The sequence below is a fragment of the Miniopterus schreibersii genome (genome assembly GCF_964146895.1).
Source record: "Miniopterus schreibersii genome assembly, chromosome: 20".
Lineage (NCBI taxonomy): Eukaryota > Metazoa > Chordata > Mammalia > Chiroptera > Miniopteridae > Miniopterus > Miniopterus schreibersii.
The window spans coordinates 18,142,762-18,156,260 of NC_138122.1; positions in this window are offsets into that span (position 1 = coordinate 18,142,762).

Sequence of the window (13,499 nt, forward strand, 5' to 3'; positions counted from 1 at the left end):
TCATCTACAAGCACACACTAACCATGGACTTTTCAAAGATGTAAATATATATGAATGGCCAGACGGTAAGTTAGAGGGCACACAAAGTAGGATGAGTGCCCATGTGGGCAAGAGGAGGGACATCGGGGTGGAAGAGGGAGGGGGAACTCCTTTAAAACAGGAGTCCTTGCAAGAGAAGGTCTACTCAATTCTATGTGTGTCAGCCCCCCTTGCTGAGAAAGTCATGGTGCCCATTTGTTAGGTCCCCAGGGAGCTGATATAGAGGTTAGGCAGAGGTTGGGTAGTCAATATCTAACACACATGTCATTTAATGCAGATAATTTAATCCTCACAACCAACTAATAATATAGGCATCACTACTGGAGTTTACAAGTGAAGAAACTGAGGCTGGATTAGGGGAAATGATTGTTCAAGCCTGCCAAGCTCAGAAGTGGCTGAGTTGGGAATTGAACCCAGCCTTCCCCACGCCAAAGGCAGTGACGTTGAAACCACTCCACTCTATTAGGGCCTTGTTCATGCAGTTCCTGGCCTCTTCTTCCCATAAATACCTCAGCACCATTCAGAAGGGGGCATATTTATACATCTGCCTTCCTAATAACTCCTGGGTCCAACATCTTCCCATCCCCACAGCCACCGCCCCCCCCAGTCTGGCCGAGCCACCGTCAGCTCTCCCCTGGGAGGGCTGGGGCAGCTTCCTCGCTGGCCATTTCCACACTCCCCCTTCAAACCCCTCTGTGCAGCTGAATTCTGTCATTTAAACCCGATCCTGCCACTCTCCTGCTTCACTCTCCCATGGCTCCCCACGCCCTCAGAACAAAAGCCACTCTCCTCACCGTGGTCTGTGAAGTTCCAGTATGACATGGCCCGTCAGTCTCGCCAGCACGCCCCCACGCGATTTACACTCAGTACATACCCAGGTGCTGGGGTGCCCGCCCACACCACGGTTTCTCACATCCACGCCCCCCATACAGCATCACCTCTGTCTGAATGTCCTCCCATTCCACGGGGCCTACCAGCCCTTCTGACGCCACCCCACCCCACCCCACCCCACTGGATCCTGGTCCCCCAAACTTCCACCTTCCCCATTTTTCTCTCTGCGCTTCTCCCCTTTCATTTCTGACCAAACTTCGGATGACGGGAACACTGATAAATTAATGATTGTAATTAATAAAAATTGACTCTGTGCTAATAAATTATTATGAAATGGCCTGTCAGGCTTTTTAATGAAATGCAAAAAGCTGCAGTAATGAGATGAGTGTGTGCACTTTTTCAGCCAAGATGTGAGGAAATGCATCCTTGGGGCACTCAGTTCTCTAAGGAGAGAATCTGGGAGGAGAAAAGCAGGATTGGAATAATGCTCGGAGGGGATGGGAGGGGTTACCACTGAGTACCTACTATGTTAGACACTTAGCCTATGTTCTTTTATACTCTTATGAGTCCCGTGAGATGGAAACTATTATCAACTCTCACTTTTACAGATGAGGAGACTGAGGCTCAGCGAGGGGAAGGAATTACCCTTGGTCACACAACAACTATGTTATACAGCTGGAATCCAGACCCATCTCCAAGCTCTTAACCACTCAATTACACCTTCTTTCAAAAATTCAGGATTTGGAAGCAAGAGGCATAAATTCAAAGTCAGATTCAGTCATTTGACATTGTGACCTAGAGTAGGTTGCTTAGCTTCTCTGAGCCTCAGTTTACCCATCTGTATAATGGAGATGGCAATACTTCTTTTACATGCTTTCAAGCATGTACACATAAGAATGAAATGTGCCAGCCAGTGTCGCTCAGTGGTTGAGCATTGACCTAGGATCTAGGAGATCCCAGTTCTATTCCCGGCCAGGGCACATGCCTGGGTTGCGGGCTCTAACTCCCGCAGAGGGCATGCAGGAGGCAGCCGGTCAATGACTCTCTCATCGGCTATGTTTCTATCTCTCTCTCCCTCTCACTTCCTCTCTCTGAAATCAATAAAGACATGTTTTTTAAAAAAAGAATGAATGAAGTGAGGTGATGTGAACACATGTAGCCCTAAGCATCCTCCCCCTCTTCCAAGAGTTTGACATAAGCAATTCTGTATGTGAGCAGGTGAAGCTTTGCCAGAAAAGGGGTCCAATGCCATGGAGAGGAGGCATGGTGACATTCTTATTCTTGCCCCACCCCAGCTCCATGGAGTGTTTAATACTACCAGGTTGTGCCAGTTCTTTGTAAACTATAGCCATGAATGTAAAACAACTGATTTTTACAACAGAATTGTTTAACCCTGCACCAATTAAAAGTACCTGTTATTAAAAAAGGTAATTATGCCGTAATTAGTTTGACACAAGACATTAAGCAGATTATTATCAAAGCCAGGGAAATAGTAACTTCAAAGCAATTTCCTCTCTTGAAAGAGGCATTTACATGCCAGCACTGGAACAAGATCCTCACTCGAGGCATTTTTTAATGCAGGGAAATGTGGTCCCTAACTCTTCTGAGCAGCTTGGAACTTTATGGCAGGAAAAGCCCACATTACAAAGAAACTTGGGTGGCTGGGCTGCAGAAATTCTACCCAGGAAGCCACGCTGTGGGTCAGGAACTGGCTGGGCAGTAACCAGGCTGGACCAGAGCAATATGGGCTAAAAAGAAAGCTCTCAGGCATCATGGTTAGGTTTTCACTATCCTCTCCTTGATTCGCCAAAACAAGTCTGTGAGGTAGGGGTCATGAGACCCCATTTGTGAGGCAGAGAAAGCAGTTTACTGATCACAGGTGTGGCAAGGAGGAAAGGGACTGAATGTCCCCAAAAGTACTTCCCCCAGCAACACCGCTATTCAAAACCTATCAAATCAATTTCTCCTTAGCAGCCTTTCGGGAGCTTTGTCCTTCCAGAAGGCTCTGATTCTCCCGCTCACTGTCCCTGTGTCCTTCCTTCTGTGCCCTTTTCCCGCTGCCTCTGCTCTCACCTGTCGGAGTCCTGGGGGAAGCAGGACAGGGGACACTGATAGATAAAGCATTCTAACGAGCCCCCCTGCGAGGCACTGACGTTTCAGCACCATGGTCAGCGGCTCGGGCATTCATCCCCTCGCCCCATCCTCAACAATAAACCCCACCAGTGACTGATGTCCCCTCTCTGCCACTTAACCAGCTATGTGACGTTGGACGAAATATTAACCTCTCTGAGCCTCAGTTTCCTCTCTTATGAAATGGAATAATAAAAGCACCTAACTTCAAGAGTGATTGTGAAGAGTTCTCGTCAAATACTCAGCAGGGAGCATGGCATTGTGTAAGTTCCCAGTCAATGAGAACTATTATTATTATTAACCTGTGTCTCCTGACTGCTGACCCATATGCTCCCATTAGCCCATAGAGCTCTGCTCTCTAAAGAGACAGAAAAATACATATATAAATGTAAGGCAGGCAAAGGGGCAAAACCAGATAGTTCAAGAAGTAAACCATATCCCACACCTCCTGCATCTATACAAATACAGTAGTTTTTTAGCCAGCAAAATGTCAATTTCCTTTTCTCTGGAAAGCCTTGCAATATCATTAGTATATGTGACATTTGTTGAGCATTTATGCTTTACCAAGCACTACATGAAGCATTTTACATCAATTGTCATTCAAAAATCTCAACCATTCTATGAGGCAAATAATATTAAATACAGTGGTACCTCGGTTTTTTAATGTATTCCATTCCAGAGGACCGCTCGAGTTCTGAAATGTTCGAAAACTGAGGGATCAACAGCCAACAGCCCTCAGCAGAAGCCGTGTGGCATGTTTGACTTCCGAGGCGTGTTCGAAAACCAAAACATTTGCTTCAAGGTTTACAGCGCTCGTAAACCGAAATGTTCGTCAATGGGGACCTTCGAAAACCGAGGTACCACTGTAGTATAAATTTTATCCACTCTGTGATGAAGGAGCTGAGGCTCAGAGAGACACACATACTTCTGCCCATCTGGTAAGTGGCAGAGCAAGGATTTGAACCCAGGCCTCTCTGGCACCTACTCCTTTCCCAAGACGCTTCCCTGTCCTCCCAGGTCACATATAGCTGGGGGAGGGAAAGCGAAACAAGTCATGAGAAGCTGCTTGAAAGTACCAGGTGTATAGCAGGTGCTCGGGAAATCTGTCCTCGCCACTCTCCTCAGTCCTCAGTTTCCCCATCTTTCCACTCGGGGATTTGGACAGGTCTTCTCTCGGAGCCCACTGAGTCAACAGATGCTGCGGGAAGAGCATCCTCTCACTGGCCGTCACCCCGGGGCTCCACCTGTGTTCCTAGGGCCCGGATGCAAGCCTCTGACCTCCCCTCAAAGGCTCCAGAATTTGAGATGAGCTAGAGGAGCTGCTCCCGGCAGTGGGGCCTCTTAGCCCATCCTGCCGTTGCCATGACAACAGTGCCAGCATCAATCTTCTTCAGGTCCCTCTTTCCAGCTCTGCCTTTCTCCCTCTCCTGTCACGTCTGTGTCGGCCGGGTGCCCCTGCAGTAGGATCCAAGGTAAGGGGCCAAGGCCAAGTGTGACTAGTGACGGGGAGGAGGAAGAAGAGAAGGTTCAGGGCTGAGGTGAACCAGATTCAGGAAGGGAGGAGATCGAACTGCCGTTCCACTTATTTAGGCATTCATTGGTGGATTCTTGTATGAGCCCTGAGGGAGAATCAAACCCTCCACGTTGGGGCATCCCGGCGATGCTCTAACCAACCGAGCTACCCGGCCAGGGCCGAAGTGTGTCTCCTTTTAACCCCAGTTATCAACACAGATATTTCAAGCAAGACATAGTTCCACTTGCGTTAGGAATCACTGTCGGTACATTAGAAATTCCTGGTGTGATTCTTAAAAAAATTAAATAATAAATAGAACTTTCTTTGAATGCAATTTCTTTTTTAGCCGGGATCCATTGCGAACTCAGACCACGTGAGCTCCCTGCTGCCTGACAAAGGCACGTACAACCTATTCCTGGCCCAGGATGTTTCTAAAATTGGAATGAACGTTGTTTAACCGCCACGGTGTAAATCAAAGTGATGGATTCCTCTTAGGAAACTGGTCCTAAAATGTTTCCTCTTCTGGCAGCCAGAAAACTCCGTCTGGATTTGCACCATGAGGATCCCTGTCGTCGTCGCTTCTCACAATTTCCTTGCGACTACCCTCCGCCTGGGAGGAGAGACCGAGACACTGGGCGGCGCTAGGGGTCACTTCCGGTCTCAGCTCCAAGATGGAGGTGCTTCCTGTGAGGTGACAGCCAATCAGAGCCGAGCTGGGCTGAGCACTTCCGGGCTGAGGATGGACTTTGTCGGCAGAGGGAGAAGGGCAGCTCGCCCGAGTCCGCACGGAGGATCTCGTCGCCCCCTATCTCTCATTTTTCCCTCCGGCCCATCCCGATTTCATCTACAAGAAGGAAAAAAACCTCTGATGGCTCTCATGTTTTGAGTAATTGGAATGCCAAGGAGACATTTAATTGAAGGCCACTTCTACTTAGAGCTAAGTAATTCTAAGGATTGGAACGCTGCAAAAAAAAAAAAAGTAAAGTACCTCTTCATTCAACAGCTGAAAACTTAAATAAATATAGAATTTTCCATTCTGACGGCAAATTGCGCTACATAGAATGCCGGGCCACCAGCCTGGTTTGAAGTCCCGACATCTCCAGTTACTTCCAGATGCACGACTTTGGGCAAATCACTTCCTCCCTCTAGAGCAAGTGATTCCTCCCTCACCTCAGCTCCCCTGTCCCCCAAAGGGAGGACCGCAGCAGTTGCTGCTTCGAGATGCTGGGACGACTCAATGAGATAATGAACTTACATGCTTAGCACACAGGAGGCGCGCAGTGACTGTTTCCTGCTTGGCCACGGTGGAGCAGGGAATCTTATATTTGCCACCTCTGTGCCCCCAGCACTTAGCCAGCACCTGGCTCTCGGGAGGGACAAAAGAAAAGAAAACAGTGAGCCAGTCACTGGAAGACGCTGACTTGTCCTGAGTTCTGCCGTGAGCCATGCTGCCAACCAGCTGGGTGACCTTGAGAAAACTGCTTAACCCTCTCTGGAAGTCATTCTCGGAAATGTGCGCAAATAAATCTACAGGACCTCCAGAGAGTTGCGAGGAGCAAGTGATTTCGCGTGTCAGAATGTTTTGAGAACCAGCACAGCCTCCACCATGAAGAAGTCGTGAGTGACCGATACCAGTGTCACATGCTGCCTTCCAGAAGTATCTTAAAGAAGAACACAAACAGGACGCTTCCCAAGGGAACTCATGTGCAAGGGTGAGATTTGGGCTGTGTGGCAGGTGGGGAGAGGGAAATATTTGGGGGCAGCACCTCTTCTATTACATGAGATCTCTTGCCTGTCTCATCCCCCCGACTTGGGCCAAACTCTCAGTCAGCTCCAGCCCCTTCCAGAGGTCCCCTTGGAGATCAGCATCCACCCATATTCACAATGAGGTTGGCCCTGGCCTAATGCTAGAGTCAGCTGGGGGCAGGGTGCTTAATAAAAAATACCAAATCTCAGTTTCTCCCCAACCCCCAGATTCTTAAAGTGGTCCAGGACAATGGTTTTCAGCTGGGGGTGATTCTGCCCCCAAGGAGACACTTTTGGTTATCACAAGACTAGGGCATTGCTACCGGCATCTTAAGGTTAAAGGCCAGGGATGCTGCTCAGCATCCCACAATGCACGCAACAGCCCCCCCACACACACACACCAAGAATTATCCAGCCCAATATGTCAGTCGTGGTGAGAAACCCTGGTCTGGGGTGAGGCCCTGTCATTGGTACATTTGGAAAGCTCTTCGGGTGATTCTAATGAGAGCCTCTGGGTTAATCAAACGCTCAGCAATTAGCCTCAGGACATCGGAGTCTTTTAGATGAAGCCTCCATAATCAGCCAGCTGTTATTAAAGCATCAATAGCTGTGGCCAAATTAGACCCGGAGTTAAGAGTGCTTCAAGCATTGACTTATCCATCCCTGCTAGAGCAACTAACTGTCCAGTGTTTCCCAGATGAAGGTAGTTCCCAGGATGGGGACTTTTCACTTTAGAGACTGGGACAGTCCTGGGAACACTGCTTCTCTCTTCTCTCCCCCACTCTCCAGCTATCCATTGTTTATTGAGTGTGTACAACATGCCAGTGTTTACAAACACTTTATCTAAGAAAGAGATGGTATGATCATTTCACAGTAATCCAAGGGTTAAATTACTTGACCACAGAGGTCCCTCATATAATTGTTAGAGTCAAGACTTGAACCCAGGTCTCCCAACTCCACTGTCCTCACCACGACATCACACTTTCTACTTCTGTGAGTGACTTGACACCAGCACAGGGACTCCGAGATGCTAATCCCCATCAGTCAGGAACACCACCTCTGGGTTCTGCAGCGTCTCTGCTGTTTCCATTGATCCCTTCCCCGTCTTTTATTTCCAGGTTGGGGCCCAGTCAATTAAAAAGCAAAGAATGAGAGACCTGCAGATGACCTTCAGCCGAAAGTAATTAACAAAGGCATCTCGGAGCTGCTGCAATGCTGCGGACTTGCAGGTGAACGAGAGTAGAGAAAGCCATTGGGGGCTCCATTCTAGGCCCTCTGCATCTCATGTCTGTACTTCCTACCACACAGATGGTGACCTCCATGGCGCAGAGAAGGAAACTGAGGCCAGAGAGGTGATCACCAAGGCCATCTTCCTGGTAAGTGGTGACTGTAGTGTCAGAACCCCTATTTGTTTACTCTGGTGCCCGTGTTTTTAGCATTTTATTCCACGCCCTGTGGGGAACCTGACTTCTTGTCGATTTTACAGCCCAACATGGGCAAAGCACCCCTAACAAATCCCAGAAGATTGTCTCGGGGAAGTGTTCATGTTGTGCAAACAGCCTTACGCGTGTCCTGGAGTCGCAGCACCCTTTCAGATATTGACGAGGCCCATTAAAGAATTCCGAGAGAATGCGGAGCGGGTACTGAGTTCAGAATGGCTGGAGCGATAGCGGACCGCGTGGGCACCCCGTGCGCCCCGAGGCCGTGCCATCCGCCTGTGTGCCCGCACCTGCTGTCCTCTGCGGGGACCTCACCTCACCGCCTCCCCTCGCACACACGGCCACCCAGGTGCAGACCCCATGGTGCCTTGTGCATTTCTCTGAAATTATATTTTATTAAATAAACAAAGTGGAGCCGTTCCTGTAGATTTATGAACAGTCCCTCAAGTCTTACTTGTTCGACCCACTGCGGATTTACGGCCCTGCATTAACCTCGTGAGCGCTCATAACGTTTACTAAGATAACGTTGGCAGGAGGGAGAAGGGATTTTTATGGCCGAGTAATAATTACGAAATGCAGGGAGTACTCAGGAACCTGTTTATTAGTTACACTGGGTGTGTGGTCATGGTGGGGCTGCACCGGCCAAGATCAATCCCTTCCCTTGGTGGCCTCTCTGGAGTCTGGTTCCTACTTAGAGACGTGTCAGCAGTGGGATCGGAGAGCAACCTCAGAAAGCGCAGGAGGGGCGGCTGCCCAGGTGGCCCTCAATTTAAACTCCCCCCCCCCCCGAGAATGGGCCCCAAGTGCATCCTGAGACCCTGGAAGGAGATGCTGGCCCTGAAGAGATGTCAGTCCCCTGGGGTGTGACATCTCTTCCCCTCAGAAGAGCAAATGATTGGTTCTTCAGGCTCTTTCTTGCAAACAGTTTTGCCCAATGAAAAGGGAGAAATGGTCCGTAAACGCACCCAATACATTGGATGCTGAAGGGGAATTGGAGACAGGGGGTCTTGGAAATTAACCCAAAAATATGAGGGGAATAAACAATAAGGAGTATTAATAATAAGAACTACAACCATCTGACTGCATATAAGAACCAAGGGGGACCGGAGAGTAAAACTACAGGTGCCTGGACCCAACCAATTAAGCTTGACCTTCAAGATCTGTGGACAGGCGCTGTTTGTCCAAACTCCCCTCAGATGCCGATGCATGGAAAAGCTTTAGACCATCAGATGGATCATCCCTGCTGGGTGCCGCTCTGTTACTATGACCTGGCTACCTGCTCAAACGGTGGTCCCCCAGATCAGCATCTGCCTCACCTGGAAGCTGGTTGGAAATGCGGAATCCCAGCCCCCCCCCCCATTACTGACTCAGAGACCACATTCCAACAAGATCCTCCCAGATTCCCGTGAACGCTCAGGTCTGAGAAGTGCTGCAATGTGGCATTTGAACCGCAGAAATGCCTGAGGCCCAGAGAAGTTCAGCCACCAGCCCGAGCTCACACAGGACCAGGACCGGACACCAGGCCCCCCTTCAGCATCTCCCACTCTCACACTCAGCCGGTGAGGGAGGAAATCTGGGCACTGTGGCAGGTGCATGTGGGCTGGAGCTAAAAATGAGCTGGAAGCTGGAAGAGAGGGGCGCCCTGGGGGAAGGGGCTCTGTGCCTAGTTGTCAATTAGTCCCAGGCCTACTGCAGCTGACAGTGGGGCCCGCTCGCCACCCCCCCCCCCCCGCCTCTGCCCTCTCTCCCTTCCCCTTCCAGAGCCTCCTTGAGATTTGAAGCTCAAACAAGAGGCTATAAATAATGTAGCACAATTGCTCCTCTCGTCTCCCCCAATCCTCAGAGGGTGAGCAAGGCTTCTTGTCTGCCTCATTAGTGGCCGTTCAACCATTTGATTTCGGTAACAATGAGTGTGCCTTCCTCGGAATTTTCATACCTATTTGCGTCACCGGAGTCAACACTGAATTTTTGAATCCACATGAAATATTAATGGGATGATCTGCATACTGTACACTCTCTCCACTGTGCCCACCGCCCCAGCTCCGGTCCCCACAAGCAAGGAGAGGGGCTGAAGACAGACAAGTCACAGAGAAGTGGGGAGGAGCCTAGTGGATTCCCAGCTCGGAGCCCAGTGGAGCAGGGGCCACAGGGAGGGTTGAGAGGGTCCTTCCAGCTAAGCTCCCTGCACCCAAGGCGAGCAGCTTCCAATGTCAGGTTAAAGGGTAAGTTAGCTCTGGAGCGCATAAGCTTCACCATTTCCACGCTGTGTGACCTGGGCTAAGTCGCTTTACCACTCTGAGCTTCAGTTTGCTCATCTACAAAATGAAGATTATAACAGAGTTGTTGCCGCGATTAAATATAGATCCTTTACCCCAGTGCCTGGCACATGATAGGCACCCAATGCATAGTAGACATTATTATTAAAAACATTATTTTATTAGTTTTCCTCCGTTTTTCATCCTACGTGCATGACTGGAACTCTGTAGTTTGCAGAACATGATCATATCTGGGGGGTTTTTATCTATGCTGTAAGTTTGGTAGCTGGCAGACCGGAGTTGATTCCAGCTTCAGTTCTTACAAACTGTATAACTTAAGAGGAAGTGACTTCACCTCCCTGAGCCTCAGTTTTCTCACCTATGTAATGGGTGAGAAGAAAAGCCCCACCTTTTAGGAATATTATCAGGATTCAGCGGGACAATGTATATACTGTAAGATGCCAGCATTCTGTGCCACATGGAGCAGGCCTCACACACAGGAGGATGTTTTTATCCTAAGCACACAGTTTTTGCACATGTTAGCATCTCTGAATTCAGGGTACCTCTTGCCATTGTGATCGCATCTTAGCCTCCATGAAATGATATTTCAATTAAGGGTATTCACTGAGTACTGGCTTGCGCGCCAGGCACGTGCTAAAAGCTGACTCACGGAATCCTTGCAGTAAGCCACAGGGGCAGGTATTATTCCTAAACACGCTTTGAGGATGGAGGCATGGAGCCCAGAGAGGTGGCACAGCCTCCGCTGGGTCCCATGGCTGGTGAGGGGGCAGTGGGTTTGCATTACAGAGCTCCCGGGCTTAGGAGCTGTGATCTGCGGGCTCCATCCCATCCCAGTTGGGCAGGGAAGGAGAGGGAAGGCCAGGAGACGGTGCGATTTGCCCAGAGCAGCGTGACCTGTAAATTACAGAGCACGGACTGGATCCCAAGTCCATGGGACCACACAGATGCCGAGCTCTTTCAGCTAGGACCACACACAGCAGAGAGATGGGTGGAGTGATCACCAAATAAACCAGCTCTGTGCAGCCTGGGACAACCTGGCCAAGACCCTGGAGATCTGCTCCGAATTCCCAGGTGTCTTGCCAGCGGCTTCATATCTCCAAATGTCGCTTTTTCACCTGTAAAATGGAGGTGACAATTCCCACCTCTCGGAAGTGTTGCGGTGATGAAAAGGAACAATGCGTAGAAATGGGCTCGGAGACACAGAGGAAGCCCTCAAAACGCGAGTGGTGCCTGAGCGCAGAGAGGGCAGGGTCCCTGAAAGCTGGAGTGGGACCTTGGGGCTGGAAGGAGCAGCGACGGGGCCTCCACTCCCTTGCACACTACTGGCCTCCTTCCTGTGGGGGCCCAGTGTGGAAATTCCCCCGCCCACCTGACACAGAGATGGGAGCGAGATGAAACACAGGCCCTGCCCCACCCCCTGCTGCCCGGGATTTCTCACCGGGTGTAATGAAATGGAAGGAATTTCTGCTGAGAATGGTGATTACTAACCTGCCAAGATGAGTGAGAAAAATCAATTCAGAGTGTGTGCGAGGGTAGGAACTGAGTGGGGGAAGCATGGGAGAGGGGGTGGGGGGGAGGAGAGATGGGGGCGGGGAGGGGGAGAGAGGGATCAACCTCAAGTTGTATTCAGTGAGGACGGCCTTCAGGGGCTTTCTCAGTCCCTCTGCCACTTCTCCCTCCAGTGATTAGGAAAGCAGAGGGAGTGGCTCAGGACGGAACGTGTGCTTTTTAAATTCTCAGTAGGTGGGGACTGGGACCAAGGTCCTCCATTTCTAATAACCTCCAGGGGTTGCTGATGGCCCTGCTCTGGGACCAGACTTGGCTGAAGATAGAAACAGTCAACGTGACAATGTGTGACGATGCCACAGATCTTTCCCAAGTGCCTACTATACGTTTTCAAATGGAGAGCCTATCCCCAAACACACAGTAGGTCTCGTTGAATGTTACTAGAGTGAAGTTTTCAGTAATTGTTTTATTGAGGCAGAATGCACATAACACAGAATTAACCATTTTCAAGTGTCTAATTCAGCGGCTTTTAGTAACCTCACAATGTTGTGCAGCGGTCACTCCTTTCTAGTTGTAAAACATTTTCATTACCCCAAAAGGACACTTCTTACCCATTGAGCAGCCACTTCCTTTTTCCTACCCCCTCCAGACCCCAGCAACCACAAATCTGCTTTCTGCCCCTATGGACTTATTTATTCTGGATATTTCATATAAATGGAATCATCATAAACTGGCTTGTCTCACTTAGCATCAGGTAAGTACTCATACACAAATATTTATAGCAATTCACAATATCCAAAGACAAAAAGCAACCCAAATGTCCACCAACAGGCGAATGGGAAACCAATGTGGTAGTACTGGTACATGCTGTAATGCAGATGCCCCTTGAAAATGTTATGCTATATGATTAGTTTTTAAATGATGTTCCTTGTCTTTATGGCTCTAATTGTGCTCCTGGATGACCCAACCCAAGTGCCATCACCTCCCAACACTCCAAACAAGTGTTGGCTGAATGTGCATCCTGCGCAGGATGCCGGGTACATCGAGATCGAAGATCAGTCAAACCAAGGTTGGAATTTGACTACTTACTGTCCTGCCCCCATGACTATAGGCGAGTTCCCTTCCATTCTCCAGGCCTCAGATTTCTTACCTGAAAAATGGGATTCCAGATTTCTCTCTGGGTCGGCACAAGACTTCCATGAAGTTGGATGAGAGCCCTGAGTCAGCTGCAGAACCGGACATGTGTCCATTAGGGTCACTACAGTTGAACAAAGGGGGAAACTTCAGAACCTGCCAACAACCTCAGAGTTTGGGAGGCAGGACACAGGCGGTGGCAGGAGAGTTAGCAGCACAAGTGGAGTGCTGGCGATAATGAGGGGTCACAGGAAGTGGCTGCTGTCATATAGGATCCGAACTCCTGCCGGTGGCCCACCAGGCACGTTTGATCCTGCACTGTCCCCCCTCTCGGATGGGCTGAACCCCAGGACTCATCCAGCCCAACTTCATTTCATTGACAAAGAATCAGAGATCCAAAGGAGAAAAGCAGTTTGCTCAAAGTCTAGCAGAACTATTCTTTCATGTGCTATTGACTTTCAGTGAGATGGCAGATTAAACTCACCCCTCTAATATATCTCCCTCCATAAAACCCAATAAAATTACAATAAAGGAATTTTTTAAAGGCTTAAACTTACAAGGACGGGGAATGAAGGGAAAACAATAACCATATAGTTTAGAAATTGGAAAGCGGGTGGATAATAGTAACTGACTTAACAGATCCAACACAGCTAAATCCTAAGCCAGCAGTGGGACGCTGAGGACACGCCCAGCTGGCATCCGGTTGTTGTACCATCCAACCGTCTTTCATGTGTCAGCTTCTCGTACAGGCCCAGGATAAGATGAAGGGAGCTCCCAGGACCATGCCCTCAAGTAGCACATCATCTTTTGGGGGCACTAGAGAAGCCAAACAAGTCAACATGAAGGGTCCTTCGAGAAAGGTGTATATATGAGGGATAGGAGATT